Genomic DNA, 16938 nt, shown 5'->3' on the forward strand with positions numbered 1-16938 from the left:
TACTTCTTTTATCAGCAACAAGAAAATAGTGTAATGCAGAAACAAACCACTATTCAAGGGTATTTTGCATTACACTATGCATGCAATTACTTCATTTTCAAAAGTAGTATTAAACGCTGACATTAAACAACATTACCTGCAAGCACACGACACCCACATACTGTCAAAGAGCCAAGTTTTTATTGCCACCTGTAAAACGTTACTGAAATAGAGCAGCACTGTTCAAGTCCTTTTCTTTCCCCATGTAAGAAAGTGAGTATGAAGGACCACACAATCAGGCATACTGTCTGATAAGATACATCCTCATGTATCTTATCTCTTACAAGTAATAAAGTACTAAATTAGTAGCCAAGCTTCAAGTAAGAATTAATTCTACCCACGTTTTCTGTCAATACCTAGAAAAAGGTAGTCATTCTGGAGGAAAGCTGGATTCAAACTTAAGAAATTAGTCACAATATTAAGCATTTAGCTTCACCTTTCCAGATTTGTGCTGATTCTTCTCCCACCTCCCTTCAAATAGGTCTTCTTTCGCTTGTAAGGCTAGAGAATCAGATTTTTGGACTGTTCCTTTCTAAACTGTAATACTCAGAAAAGAGAAGGGGAAACAGATGGTAATTCACTTCTTCAGACAGTTTCACCAACAAGATTTATACACAATTCAAACAACTACTTTTTCAGCATCTACCAACCAAATAGTAGTACTGGTCATGGTCATTCTGGATGCTTTAATGCCATGTCAAACAGAAGCTCATTGTTCTGCCAAAAGTCTTTTAGTCCCCCACATTAGAAAAACTGACAGCTTTAAGGCAAACAACACTACAATCATTTATAATTCCTCCTCATCTGAACCCAACTTTTTCTAACTAATCAATGACCTAACAATTCTTATGGTTATTACCCTCTCCAGCTTCCTTAATGTTAAAAAAAAAAAGTGATCAAAGTGCTACTTTATTCAAAACCTGTCCACTAGCTCTCCATTTCACCAATTATTTCAAGCTTGACCCTTGTTAATTTTAATCACCTCTTAACACATAACTGGAAGATGAAATCAGGATTTTATCTTCAAATTCCTTCTTCAACAACTCCTTAATTTTTCTCCTTATATCAGTTTGTGAGGCCTGTTTTACTCAGCACCAAGTCACTTAATCTCCTCAAGACACTCAAGAGTTCTCAAGAACTGGAGAAACCCATCACCTGACGTTAGACTCCATCATACTTGGGAATATTTGGCACCTAAGATAAATTGCTTTGGGTTTTGTTCCTTTTAAACAAAATGCAGGCTTACAAAAAAGGAGCAGCAAAAGCTTCTCCCCTCCCCCAGCACTTCAGATGTTTTCTATCTCTGGGCATCTTGCACTTCTACAGGAGGCAATGTTTACCTTGCATACAATTATTTTTCATGTGGCCAGTTCTGCACAGCTGCTAAGCTGTTCTCAAATTGACTGTGTCTGCCTCCCCAATTTTCAGAAGAGGTGCATTATATCTCCGAGTTAAAGAGCATATTCACAACATGTGCACTCTTGCCCTTGGCACACATAAAGTTGCTGGCAGTTTGAGATATGTCATTACACTTATGGTCCAAGAACAAAAACATACTTCAACTATGCAAGAATAGAAAACCTCCGTTCAGCTGCTCAGGTAAGCACTGACTTACATACTAAAAAACTGAGTTTTAATGATGCCAGCAATCAGCAGATAATGACTAACTGGTAAAATAACTGTGATGAGAACCATTCGCAACATTTAATTACCGCTTATTATCATACCTTTGTTTTACTGGAGATGTGCTTTAAATTACCAACAAATTTGAAAGTCTTTACTGCATCAACACTACATATACAAGTGATTACATCTGAAATACTGCACACTGTTGCATGTTCACACCCAATTCTATTACTGTTTGGAGACAGAATAACCTCTTGTGTTCTCAAATGTTATGTAGCACATTAATTAACCTTGAAAATTTTCTGGATGAAAATAAAAGTACAATAGCACAGGATTAAAAAAAGCTCCTGACAATTTTAATGCAAGATAAAAACCCCCATGTAGCTCTGGAGATCATCTGGCTTTGCCTAGATAGGGAGGTAATTGTATAATAAGGTAAGAATTAACTTACAGCTCTCAAATTATGTCACAGAGCTTATACCACAGTTTGAACAGCAGAGTGGAAGTGTCTGTGGTAAGCAGTACTCCAGAGTAACATGACCATTCATTTCACTGTACAGACATGAATTAAAAACCCACACAACCTCAAATCCCTAACAGGCCTTTTCAATTTTGAATAAATGGCATATTTTAAGAGTATGTTAGCATTCTTCATTTGTTGTATTAACAAAGGCATCCTAACAAGATTCGCCTACCATTTCTCTGTATGGCAATGCAATGAACAACACTTGATTTGGGACATCATAGGAATTTCCAAGTTATGTCAAGTACGAGTCAGTAACTACCCTGCAAGATGCTGCAGAAGTCAACAGGAGGAAGATTTAAGAAAACACACAACTGACTTTGTCAACACTGCCTTCTTCAAAGACTGCATAAGGGCAAAAGAAGAGAAAGAGTAAAGGAAATATCTAAGGAAAGGAAAAACTATGCAAATAGCTTTTACGTAAGTATCTCTCCTTCCCTCACTCCCAAGTGTTTGCTTTAGCAGAAGCTGGGGGAAAGCATCAGGTTTCACTCTTTATTCTGACTGCTGTATAATCAATACAGTGCAGTCTATTGAACTATTTTATTCTGATTCATACAACAAGCTGTTAAATACAGCAAAGTACAAGATCTGTGCCAGTACCATGTCATTCATAAAGATATATTTATTTTCAAGGCATGAGAATGTTAGACCAGAACTATCTTTTGCACAATTATGCAGTCCTTCTGCACGGACTAGAAGCATAAAAAAAAAAACAATTTCAGCCCTTCTGATCTGAAAAGAAAGGAAGTGGTGGAAATCTTAGCTGCATTACGTGGAAGCAGGGAAGGCCCTCTAAGATTATTTTCTTTTTTTTAAAGATTGGCAATTCAGAAAGTGAAGACAGAAATCTCTTCCACAAAAACAAAACTAAGATATCCCTGAATAGTTCAGAGACAAGAAGTGAAATGGCTTTTGTGTAACAGTAACACGTTTAAGCCTGCAGCTTGAGTTTCATCACCCATTGTCTTTTGTCTTTTTAAAAACAAAGTCGTGTTACACTCCAGAAATGTGGAGGAGTTTGATTTTTGCCACAGTTTCTTCAGAAAGGGCAAATCTGTGCTCTGGCCCTCACAAAATAAAAACATTCAAGATGTGTACATTTCCTCTTACATCGGCCTCTTGGAGGAAAATAAATAAATACACCTCCCCCTTTCTTGCATGCCCACAGATAAAGGAAATAGAGTTTCCTGTTGCAGGTTTGCAACTTGAGAGCCAGCATTAGGAAGCTGTGAAACTGACACCAGTGGTAGTGCTGCTACCAAAGTACCCAAGAAAAAGACATCAAATGGACTGGATACCCAGTAAAACTTTCACATTAGTTGAAATATATATAATATATTATAACAATATATATATACACACACATATATATGTATGTTTAAACTGTATCTGCACCAGTATTTCAAGCAGTAGTGCCCTTAGAGAAGGCCCTCCAGCTATTACCAAGTAGCAGTCAGCAGAGCCCAAAGTGATGTAACCCAGGAGTCCAATCTTCTGCTCCAAGCAGGGCTGACTACCACACTGCATCAAGTTGCCCGTGGCTTTGTCCGGTCAAGCTTTAGAAGTCTTCAAAGATGGAAATTCACCAGTCACTCTAAGGTGGTCCGTTCAGTGCTTAACCACCCTCAGAATGATTTATTTTACTTTTTATAGTCTTTTTTGTGTGTATAAACTGGATTTCTCCTAAAGGAAACTAAGGAAAAAAATTCCTTCCCCAGAAGTTCACCAAATGTGGCCCAACCCTGAATGGTCATAAAACCACATCTGTGTTCGGGACATCCGATTTAGGAGACCAGACTAAATTCTGTCTAAAGTAAAGTTACTGAAATACTAACGGCATCACTCTGGGAGACTTCACTGCCCCCATCTTCAGCCAGAGACCCTCTTCTACTCTGCCAAATTATTTGCTATTGTTAAGACCAAGTGACAAAGCCACACACAGAGGTAACAATTTTGAAACTAGATGAAGAAAAGAAGCATTCTTTAAACCAAAAAGAACAGAGAAAAAAAAAAAGTTATAAACCAGAAAATTATAATCTCTCTTGCAAAACACCAGTCATCATGGAACCGCACCAAATACTTCATATGAAGGTGTGAAGTACAGTTAGGATTTTGAGTGAGTGTGGACTAAGACCAGTATCTTCTTCAGACCAAAAGAAACAGGCAATAATGAAAATACAACTTCAAACATTTCCAAAAAAGTCCCAAGAACAATGTCAATGTGTACTCGGGGCTATGCAATATTTGGTCAAACCCACAAAGGTATGTATTTAAAAATGTTTAACTCTTTAAAAGAGTTGTCTGCATTGCCACCCACAAGAAAACCTAAGATACCCATCAGAGCTGCTGACGTGAGCAACTGGCATACAGAAAGTTCTGCTACCACAGCAGTTGTTCTACAGATATTATCGGCCAGCATTAAAAAGAGTTCTCTATTAATCCTATTTCACATCACATCAGCATACAATAAGCCTGCCATTTCAATTCAAAGGTCAGAAGACAATGGATTTAGCTGATGGTGCCTTAACATGCATTGTGACTCGAGAAATGCAGAGTGCAGAGCCATGCTACAAAAGCAGCTCTTGGTACTCCTGGAACCCCACCACCCACCACACAGAAGCAGCCAGCAAGGCAGGCTGCCAAGCAAAGGAAGATGCTCGGCAATTTCTCCCACCCAGAAAAGCAAGCGTTAAAATCCACAAAATAATACCAGCCAAGTATATTAAACATAACTAAGTCTCCCAAACAAACTCAACAGGTAACTTTTCTCTAAGTTAGGCTCAACTTCCAAGAAGTGCTTTCCAGCAGCCTGGAATGAGAGCCTGTTTTCTCCTGATGTCGGCTAGTTGAGGTTTCTAATCCACTATGTCATCATCAACTGGGAGAAATCAAGATATATTTCAGGGTTAACTTGAAATCCTTTCACCGAGATAAAACCCCATGCTGATGCACAAGTTCAACACCAGCATGCGTCTCTCATAGCTGCAGTAAAAAAACATCTATCCAAGGTCTAAATGAGTATCCTAAGGTTAAAAAATTGTTACCTCAAAAGTTAAACAAACACAAATTGAAATAACCACCACCGAGAGGATTCTGAACACTGAAACAAACCATATGGAACCATGACGAACAACCCAGCTTTAGAACAACTGCATGCCAGTAGCTTATTTAAATTTTGACAACTTCCAAAATAAAACTTGGGTCTTCAAAAGGCATTTTGCTAATCTTTAACACCTGAGGAAGTGTTCTCCACTTTCTACAGTGCCCAAGATCAAAGGCAAAAGAGTATTAAAACATCAATAAAAATTTCAAAGTGCCTAAGCATAGACTGCTTTTCCCAGTTAAAAACTCTTCCTTATGCATTATCTTTATAAATACCCCACATTCAGAAAAGTTGTTCTATACAGCCATGTACCTTTGAGAAACTTGATCTCTCTCTCAAAAACTGAGATCTGTCCACTCTGCAGGGAATATGATCTACTGCTATTGTACTCCAGCATCCAACACATCGAAGATTAAGTAGTATGAAGAGGCGAAACCACGATTGATTTTGATTCTACTAATTAAACACAGGCCTGCAAGAGAGGATCCACTTACTGAGTCAGACCTTTGAAACAACACTGACAAATACTCAGTAATCATACAATTCACCAGCTATCAAGATTATGAGAAGTATTATGCCGCCATATTTAAATGAAGTGCTCTTTAAAACATGCTTCCGTAAAGAAAACAAAGACTTGCAAATGCTTAGTCTCACTTAACACCATAAAAGACATGTGGCAGAATCTAAATCAAGCAGCCTACCCATCAAACTGGTGCTATAGAATTCAAAATTAAAGAGGCTGAGACAATGACATAATTTAGCTTTACATATTCAAAGACAGACATCTAAAACCATTCTATCTGCTGATTCATGTTCAAAAGCATTTCTAGTGCCTCTGCAACCCCTAAAGGGTTTCCCAAAATTCAGAGTGCAAAACTACTACCAAAGCTAACACTGAAACTGCTATAGACTGCTAGTCTTGCACTGCCAGCTGCATAAGGACTAAAAAACACAATTAGTCAAAGCCACAAAATTATTACCACTCAGCCTCACCAATGCCCATCATCTACGGGTTTACAGCTGTGTCTTCAGTTAACCACTGCTGGCAAGATTCCACTCCCAGAAAACATTGATTACCTTTCATTAAGTACAGACTATCTCACCTCTCATAAACCCTTAAAATCCCACTCTATAAGCCTCCAGCTTGAGAATCCTCATTCCAATGTTAAACTGAACTCATTGAAATATAAAGCTTAAAGTATTTAAAAGTTGCTATTTAGAGGGATGTACTTGATTTCAAGAGACTGAAGTGACATCTCCCTGGAAACATAAAACACTGAACAATGTGACATTTTTATCCCCTCACAGAAAGATACTTCATATATTATTAATTTGATATACCGAATCAACAAAAGTCTCACCTAGCAGATTTTAGAATATATGCATTTACATTGATAAAAGTAGTAACTGCACTTATTATTGCTATATTTCTGTCATAACAAGAACTTAAATGGGTTTCAGAACAAATTCATAAAAATCTAAGATGGATAATGAAGTAAACAAAGATATAAAAAAGTATTATAATAAGGTATTAAAAGATAATTAAATCATGCTTTATTGACTTTTTAAATATTTAAATTAAGAAGCTGCTGAGGAAAAAAAGGAATCTGCAAGAAGCCTAGAAAGCCAAGGAAACAGATCAAGACTTTTTGCCAACTAACCAACACATGGGGTCAACAAGAATAAAATTAAACCTCTGAAAATGTCAGCATTAGGGAAATCAAGTTGTGCAACTGAAATTCTGATGAAGGCAGAAGCTCTGTTTCTTCACTCCAGTAGGGCATTCAGGATTTCTAACCAGCAGCAGCAAGAACTCAATAGCTTGCAGCAACCCCCTTGCTGAAGGTATTAAACTACTGGTATGGAGAAAACAGTTCCCTTTTTCTTCTCTACAGTGGACATACTACAGGACAAAACAGATCAAGGAATAGAAAAGAAATACAGCTGGGCCTCAGCCCTTTCTCTTACAAGCCTACCTCTTATCTCCCCAATGTATTTATAAAATTATCCACCTTAACTGGAAGAACATAACCTTTGTAAAATCCAAAATAACTAGCAGCAATATTCTATATTCTTAAGTTTCGATCTCCTACCTTAGAAATAAAAAATGTGTTCATTTTAGCAGAATTCATAATTCTTAAATAGACATTTTAAAGGATGTATTTGAGACACATTTACAAAACAGAGGACAAAGAGCTATGTAAGAACAAAACATTCTTGAGGCAGCAGCAAAATGCTTATAAGCTTGATTAAAAAAAAAAAAATCTTGAAAATCAGGGAGGGTGGGAAGGCCACATTTGGACATGGTTTTTAAAACAACAGCTAGACGAACGTTAATCTGAAACCTTAAAATTATGTATCTGATAAACATGAGAGAAAAGGCTTCTCAAACCCAGACCAATTACACGAGTAAAAATGACAATCATAAGTGAAATCACAATCATATATTATAGAAAAATAGGTTGTGAATTACATGTCCCCATATTAAGTTTTTATTTCTGACCACAGCTCCACCCTTTCAAAGCTCTGTGTCAGTGCCTACCTCTACACCCGCTCACCTCTTTAATCAAGCAACCTTTCACAGCCCTGCCATAGTCAGAGTTGACATCCCATTTTGCTTCTGACTTCATGATCTAAGAGGTTCTACAAACCACAACTGAAAGCTAAGTATGCGTATCCCAAGCAGCAATGTTAACACTAAGCATTTTATTAGCATCAGTAATACCTTCTTAATACACTGTTGAGCAACTAAGTGCACATCCTTTAATCTACTAGCCATAAACAAACACTGCTAAAATAGGGGGAAGAAAATCTGCCCCAAGTTAGCAATCAATGAAAAAAAGACAGTAGTTACAGAGAAAACAAACATGAAACTTTTTAGTTTTGCTTAAGCAGAACACGTGTTTCATAACTCAGAAAAGATAAATCTGAAGTTCCCACATCATTTCTGGATTAATAACCAGTATGGCATCTGATGGCCTAAGGCATAAAAGCCTTGACTGTGAAACACAACTTGGAGATCTCTCTCTGCAATTACAACTACCACAAACATCTACCTTCGTATTTCCACCTGTTTCTCCCACCCCTCCAGAAGAGGAGCAGAGGCCAGCCAAGCAAAACCTTCCAAATAAGTAACGACCAAACTCTCCACCAGAGAAAACACAGGTGTTTATTATTCAGTTAGTACTTGCAGTAACAACATGCAAAAAATGGTGTAGGGGGAAAGACTCTTTTCCCTTAACACAAAGCTGGTTTATGTCTTAAAGGAATCGAATGCTTAATTCCCATAGCTAACAAAAAAGAAAAAACCCACAATCAAAACTCCAAAAGGACTGTTTTCTAAAGAAAACACAAATCTTCATGATTCATCCATACAGACTTGAAAGCTAATGAAATGTGACACCTCTACTCTGAAAACAAATTTGCATTGTGTCATCAACTCAGGGTCCCTGCTCACAGATACACTTCATTCAGCACACAGCAGTGGGTTCATTAAAGCGGCATCACTAGCACGTTTAGAAGCGATCTTGCAGGCAAAAATCTTTAAAAGCGATTTTGTAATATTATCCAAAAGCCACCTATGTATTCTTCTTTGGGTAAATAACGTGCCTCCTCCAAATAAAACATACACGTATTGTGGCCAAGGTTATACAAGGAGATCTTCGTTAACCTGAGTAATTCCCATTTCATACCACTACTTCACCAGACACGAACGGGCGAATGCCTCATTAAACGAGCCAAAGCTGCATCACACTTAGTGCAAATAACGAGTTATTTTTAAATATAGCATGAGGACATTAACATCAAGACTTCATGCAATATAAAGCGGGGGAAGAGCAAACAAACTCCTCGTAGGAAGGTTATCCCTCTTCTCACCTACCTTTCCTTGCTTCCCTATCTCCTCTTCCCTCCCCGTAAGATCCAGTTTAAGGCATTCCACTTTTCTAGGCTCCTGGTGAAGAATCAAATACCATCCGCAAACATTCTGTTCCTCCACCCCCTCCCTCATGAGCTGATGAGCAGTCAGCGCATCCCCACCGGCACTGAATTACCTAATTGTTATCATGACCGTGTCCCCAGCACCGCCTCGGAACAAAACCAGCACAGCTCCCCCTCGGCGGCTATCAGAAGTGAAGGACAAGGCACTGAAGTACAACTCGCAGCAACACACAAGTTACGCGTCGAGCCCCGAGCCCCGAGCCGCCGCCACCACTGCTCCCGGTCCCGCAGGGAGCGCCTCTCCCGCCGCAGGGCAGCGGCCGCCCCCGCGGGGCTGGGCGGCGCGGGAGGAGCCGCGAACGGAGCGGAGCGGCACACGGCGCGGACCGCCGCCACTCACCGCCGCCTCCGGCCGCTCACCCGCCCGCGCTCCCGCCGGGGCACCGGCCGCGATACTCCCGCTCGGGGCTGCCTTCCCGGAAGAGAAGGAGACACCAATCCGGAAAAAAAAAAACCGGCTCGGCTCTCCCCCGGTGGGGACTGAGGGGCCGCCCCGGGCAAGAGCTCGCCGGGCTCCGGCGACCCCCCGCCCAACGGGGCTGCGAGTAAGCTTCGCCCGGGCCGCCAGCCCTCGCCAGCCCCCGCGCCGTGCAGCGCCAGGGCTGGGGTCCGCTCCCCACACACCCCTCGGTCAGCGGCTCGGCGGCTCCCCGCGCCCGGCTCCGCGGCAGGCACGCAGGCAGAAGGAGGACGGCGCGCAGCCCGCCCCGGCTCGGCGCTCCCGCTCGCAACTCACCCAACAAAGTTGCAGCGGCGGCAGCCGGCACCTCCGGTCGCTCTGCCGGACCGTGCTCTGCGCCGAGATCCGCGCCCGGGATGAGCTCACCCCGCCGCCCGCTCTGCTTCTCTCCGCTCCGCTCCGCCCCGCCGCAGCTCTCGCGAGAGGGGCTGCCCCGCCGCCCGCGCTCCGGCGGCCCGGCGCGCGTTCCTATAGCAACGGCCAAGCGCCGGGCCTAGCGGAAGGTAGAGGCCTGCGCCGAGCCCTGCCCTTCCAAGCGCCCTCCGCAACGGGAACGGCCCGCCTCGCCGGCCCCATGGGGAGCGGGTTTGGAGGCAGGTGGCTGGGGGCTGAGGCGGTCAGGCGGATGGGCTGGGGTGCGCGGCTGCCCCCGGGGGGCGCCGGGGTTGTGGAGCTAAGCCCAGGGAACCGCCTCGTGCGGCGGGGCTGTGGAGCTAAACCCAGGGAACCGCCTCGTGTCCGTGGCCAGCGGCGGGTTATGTGGCCATGGTCACGCCCAGCAGCGACCTGTATGTGGGGGGTCGGTAGCTAGACTCTGTGGGGCATGCCCTGTACACTTTAGTTTTGCCTCTCTCAGGACTTTGTGTCTTAATTGCTTTTTTATATATACATATATATATATATATTTATATATATATAACTTTTATTTTGATCATTACATCGCATTCCAGCCTCCTTGGGACCTGAAGGGAGAAGGTCACTTTAGCTACTGACACACAGACAAAACCTTCCGGTACTATGCAGAATGTGTCTATTGAGCTCTTTTTCTGTCAGCCAAATCAGATTCAATTCTCTGCCTAGATATCCACCAGAGGTAACAAATCAATGACATGCAAAATAAGTATGAGCATACATCAGTATCACCCCTTGTTCTGCAGGAACACTGCTCTGAATTCAAATGGCCAACATTTTGAACAAGGTCAGCAGTGGGTAACCCATTCTGGGTACTCTGTTGGCTGTCACTATCATCCTTGGTTTGAGAGAACATTAATAATCTTAGTTAAACAAATATAAGTGAAGCTATCCCTGAGCTGTCTCCGAAATTAGGACACTCCAGAAAACATCTCTGATTTGGGCTGGCGACATTCCAGCAGCGTTCTGATAGCTGGAGCAACCGCGCTGTGGTGAGCAGCTGGTCCGCCACACAGATGTTAGTTTCACTCTCCTTCACTTCCCTGGAATGAACAGCAAAGACCAATAAGACTCTGGCTTGCCATCTTCTGAACGTGTTCCTAATGGATCTTTAGTACTGATGTTTAAATACCTCAGTGTTCGGTACTGTGAAAATACCTGGGCGGATTTCCAAAGAGCACTCACTCTCTTATGGGTTCCTCAGCTTCAGGTCATGACTCCTGCCGGTGTTACAGGGCCATGAAACCACTCCCTACCTTCTTGCTAAGGAGAAGGAATGTTCTGGATGGGTGAAGAACTGATCTCTGTGCTGCTCTGCCATGAAAAAAAATAAATAAATAAAAAGAGATTGGCAATCCAGAAAGACAAATATGAACATTTTCAATATTTAAATACATTTATATCACCAACCTGAAATGTTTGGTGTATTTTACGTATAAAAGCTTTTTGTGTCAGTTCTAGCCTATTTCCTACAAAGGAAAAGGTGCCGGATGTGACTGCAGCATTAGGAGCCATAGGGTGCAATTACCAGATTTGTTTTCCTCAGAAGAATTCAGATAGTGAGGCTGTGGCTTGCAAGCTCTTTAATGAGGTTAATGAGGCTAGCGCATTCCCAAACCGTTTTCTGTCTTCCTTCACACACTGCTGCTCTGTCAGATCATATGAGGGAGATACTCGGACACACAGGGAGGGAGAAGTGCCTGACACCAACCACTAGCCTAGCCTATGTGCTATCTGAGATGAGGCTGCAGTGGAGGCACACACCTTCTTGGCCACAGTCCAGTGCAGGAGCTGGTTCCTGCTCCAGGGCCCCTGCGGTCTCTGCCTGAATCCAGATCTAAGAGGTCAACATCTGGTAGCAGGGCCTGCCAGCATGAGGCATGGACAAGACGCTGTTCTCACCATGTTCTCCTTGGTGTCTAGAGCTGCAGTTAGGGGGGCAGCAGCGCTCAGGTGCAGCGCTTGTTCTCAGAGGTCTCAGGGTATCCAGAACTCGTTTATTTTTTTTATGTTGAAGCACAAACAGTTTTGTGCTTTTATAATTAAGCAATAATTAACTAGGTTTGGTGAGGAGGAGAATTTAGAGTTTACGTCCTGCCTATATAAGGAATTTGTCAGAATAGCTGATGTAGAATAACAGGAATAAGAGGGCTTTTATTCCAAAATAATTACCTTGCCTCAATAATGCACAATTTATTCCAGAACAAAAGGACTCTCTTAGGTAGAGTACTCACGCACTGGCCTCTGCTTGACTAGTTGTTGCAAATGGAGGATGCACAGCTGGCGTTTCAGTTAATTTCCCTGTGTAGACAGGCCCCAAGAACCACAAGATTTTCTGAATTCCAGCCCTTCTTCTGCCACTGATTTGCTGTGTTACCATAAGCAAGTCACTTCAGTTGTGTTTTAATGTTCTCATTTGAACAGAAAGGGAAAATGATACAGCTGTTTACCTCAGAGGAGTGAGGTCAGAGTAAATTAATTAACATTTATGTTGCTCTCTAAAGGTTTGCCTTTATGAAAGGGTAAGTAGTAGCACTGTTTCTGATTAGGGCTGGCCAAAGCTACTGGAAGCACAGGGAAAATTTGACTAAGAATCTAAACCACCCTGAAACAGAGTGCATAATTTATTCATTGTTGAACAATGAACATCTGAAAGTTTGTATACAGCACACCCTTCCAAGACACATTACAATTTGAATATACAATGTGCCAGAAAAATAGATGAAGTAATTCACATAGAGATGGTGTACTAAAGCCCAAGATCAGTGAGTTTCAGGATATGAAAAAAGTCCATATTCTCATCTGTGGTCTCTGGAAGTCAGTATACGTGGGGAAGATTTTAGGGTTTGTCCTGGTTTTGGCTATGATAGGGTTGTACTTACTTACCAGCAGGATTTAAACCACAACAGAGCCTTAGAGTATTTCCTAGCATCATTGGCTTGGGGGTTTTAGAGGTCTTTAGGTCTTTAATATGGATTATTCCAGTGATCCAGTTTATAGCATGTAAACAGTTACACAGCCATAAAAAAAAAAACAGTTCTGGTTTGGGGCACCGGAGGCAGGAATAAAAGGCAACTTCTTCAGCCAGCTTTGGCTGAAAGGTGGTGTCTTGTGAACCATAACTTGTGTTCTTTTTTTTCACTCACCTTCTCTGACAAAAAGTAGCTATAAACACTCTCTGACTTCACCAGTTACAAGCCTGTGCACTCATGTGGTCATCTTTGAACTCTCTAAGGGACTTCACAGGACTTTAAAGCAACCCTCTCTGCAGCTTACCACTCACCCTGAAGTAAACTGTTCCATTTAAGTGGGATGGGTAATTACTAATTGTTGAAGTCATTAAAACTCAAGATGAGAACTACACATTAGTTAGAAGTGGGGAAAATGTATTTTTTGATAAATGTAAAGCAATTTTTCTGACTTCAGTATATTTAACATAGTAGAAATAGTGAAGATTTTGTCTCAAAAGGAAGGAAGGATGCAGGAGCATTTGCAACAAAGCAACATAGAAGAAAGTGAGCCTTAAGACTGGTGCAAAGGGATTGTGAAGTAGAAAGTGCAAAATGAAATGATCAGTGTCAAGTCTGACAGGCCAGAATTGTGACCTCTCAGTTGTACCTGGGCTCAGAAGCACCCATCCATGCTTCACTTTCCTCCTGCCAAGCCTGTCTGTCCTTCTTTGTAGTCAGTAGGCTCTTTCTCATAATTTGCAAGGATCTGCATTATTTTTTTGCATTTCAATGGACTGCCAAACCACTAGAACAGAGAAGAGAGGCCCAGAAACTGTACTAGTGGGAAACACTTAGTCCCTAGACAGCTATATAATCCTTGGACAAGAAATTGTGAAACACAGAACATGTCTCAAGTCTGCATTTATAGAGGCACCAATACCCATAGACATTAACTTTATGAATCAAGAAGGCTTTTCAATAGTAAAGGCAGAGGTTATTAGCCTTGTTTAATGTAAAAAAACAAAACAAAGACTAAACAGACAAAACACGTTTTATTTGGATGCACATCAGAATACTTAAGAATATTATTTTGGTGTTAGGTTTGTTTCTAATTCAGTGCCTGGAACAAGAACTAATTCAGCATTGTGGATCAAGATAGTCACAGTACTACAGGCTTAGGAGAAAGTGCAAGAAGGTAATTCAAAAGGACATTTGTGGAGAGAGGCTTCTTCTGTTTCAAATTTTCAAGTGATGTGATACAATGCCACTCATCAAATCATACTATTCAAGTATTTAAAAACAATATAAGCAGAATTCCAAAGTTCTTTTGTAGACCATAGTTAACACAAAACTCCCCTCCCATGATTAAAAGATCAGGGGTGAAAAGCCAAACAAACGTAATAAATTCCAAATATCATCTGCTTATACTTTTGTTTTAGATTTCTTGGGTATACTCACACTCTACAATATAAATTGCAGTTACATGATTATGTAACTTTCTCCACAGTTTCTCAGAAGCCTGGGGAATCAGAGCACAGCTCCACACTTTCCTTTCTGCAGACTGTTCTCCACTAGCGTCTGAAGACAGGCAGATGTGTTGCCAACTAGGTTGATATAGTGTTCATCAGAACAGAATGTTTCACAAACAGCAACACATGCATTTCTAGATCTTTCTTGTAAGGTGACATTATTATCTCCATTTTACAGATCAAAGAATCATAAAGTACCAGGCTGGAAGGGGCCTCAAGGATTATTTGGGCCAACATTTCTAGGCAAGCGTGACCTAGACTAGATGTCCCAGCACCCTGTCCTAGCTGAATCTTAAACGTGGTCCAATGCTGGAAAATCCACCACTTTCCTGGAGACATTATTGCATTGCCTGATTGCTCTCATTGTGGAAAATTTTCCTTTTGTGTCCAGACGGAATCTTCTCAGGATTAATTTGTGCCCATTATCCCTCATCTTTTCCATGTGACTCCTTGTAAAAAGGGGTCTCTGTCTTCTCTATAGCAGCCCTATAAATACTAGAACAAGAGAATGGTGATAAGGTCTCCCCTGAGCCTTCTTTTCTCAGTGCTGAACAGACCCAGCTCTCTAAGCCTTTCCTCACATGGCAGGCTTCCAAGTCCTTTGATCATCTTTGCGGCCCTTCTCTGAACCCTCTCTATCCTGTCCACATCTTTTTTGTATAGCAGGGACCAAAAGTGAATGCTGTATTCCAGCGCCGAGTAGAGTGGTATAATGACTTTATCTCTGCTGGTGACGACCTTGGTGATGTAACCCAGCATCCTGTTGGCTTTCTTTGCCACAGCTGCACACTGTTCACTCATATTGGGCTTGTGGTCCATCAGGACCCCAGGTCCCTTTCCACAGAGCTGCTCCCCATCCAAGTAGATCCCAGCCTGTGCTGCACTCTTGGATTGTGTTTTCACAGGTGCAAGACTTTACATTTGTCCTTGTTAAACTCTGTAAGGTTATTGTTAGCCCAGTCTTCCAGCCTATCCAGGTCTTCCTGCAGGGTGGCTCTCCCTTCAAAATTACCAGTTTCCACGCTCAGTGTCATTTGATGTCACTGGAAAAGTTCATCAGGGTACATTTGAACCAGATTATTTATGAAGAGGTTGAACAGCGTTGGGTCCAATATCAATCACAAATGACAGGTCACCAGCTGGAAAAGGAGCTATTTACCACCACCTTCTGGGTGTGGTGGTCAACCAGTTCCCCACCCAGCAGACAGGCTGAATGTCAAGATCGTAACGCAGTGTTATGGTTGAACAGCTAGCGATCTGTCATCCAACAGATGTTAGCTGGAACATCTAGCACCTGCTTTTCCAATACAGCTAGCAAAGGATAGCTCTTCCTTACAAATAAGCACATCTCCCCAGAAATTCACTTGTAAATGCTTCTGCAGATCAAACTCCAGGTACCCTGGAATAAGGCTGTGCCTTATTCGGACAGATACACAGGCACTGCTAATGGAAGAAGTGTATCTGTCTGCTACATACCCTGCTCCTCTCTCCTGGCTGCCTATTCCTGCCCCAGTATTTGTGCTGCACAGATGTTCGAGTGACTCTACAGCCAACTGACTCAAAGGACTGCTCCAGCTAGAAACTAACCCAGAAGGAAAAATACAGCTATCTTTCAGCCAGATGAACTTCCTGATACAGTTTAGAGTGTGACCTCGTAAATACTTGTCTGGTACAAGAGAGAACATGATACAGGAACAGAAGCAGACAGCCAGGAAGGCAGGTAGGTAGGATTCCTTTGCTCAATGGTATTGTCAGCTTACTCTGGCTAGAAGTGTTTGTTGAACTTTAGCATGAGGAGCACAAACACATTAGTTTTGTTCAAGGACTATACTTAAAAAGACACAGAAGCTGGAATAGAGTGTGGTAGCAGTGGAAAGGACACAGTTTCAGTTCAGCTACCCTTTTACCCTGAGACTCCTGATGTCTGCCCAAGTCTTCCTTTCTTAACCACCTGTTCCCCTTGAGTCTTCCTTCCCTGTGCTTCTCTGGGACTGCTCCTCACTGACAGGATTCACACATGGTGTTCAAACATGGTATCTAAATTGGCATTCCCCTTCATAACTTCCCTGCACAGCTTATATTAGAGAATGAGGTCCATTTTATTCTGCAAATGAGTATACTGTTTAAGACAAGTCAGCTGGAAGGAGGAAATGTGTTTTGGTTTTTGCTCCAAGCGTTGTCTCTATCTTTTATGAGGAACACGTTCTGGAGCATATTCAGAAACAGTCCAAAGACAGTGTCTCAGGACTAACTTTTATGCTTTTTCTCTGGCACCAGAAATCCTGTTTTCCTTT

The 16938-nt window shown here is 42.0% G+C and overlaps 1 protein-coding gene across 1 annotated transcript in view; it reads right to left on the reverse strand.

Annotated features, from left to right (window-relative positions):
• The window catches only part of SIPA1L1 (signal induced proliferation associated 1 like 1), a 214769-nt gene extending 204722 nt beyond the window's left edge, over nt 1-10047 (reverse strand). The window contains exon 1 of the mRNA XM_062630841.1: nt 10030-10047. The gene's annotated coding sequence lies outside the window, so the exon portion shown is untranslated. The remainder of the gene's footprint in view (nt 1-10029) is intronic.
• Between the last annotated feature and the right edge of the window lie 6891 nt (nt 10048-16938).

The sequence above is a fragment of the Pezoporus occidentalis genome, unplaced genomic scaffold (genome assembly GCF_034315485.1).
Source record: "Pezoporus occidentalis ecotype Australia unplaced genomic scaffold, CSIRO_AGI_Poc_V1 ctg36, whole genome shotgun sequence".
Lineage (NCBI taxonomy): Eukaryota > Metazoa > Chordata > Aves > Psittaciformes > Psittacidae > Pezoporus > Pezoporus occidentalis.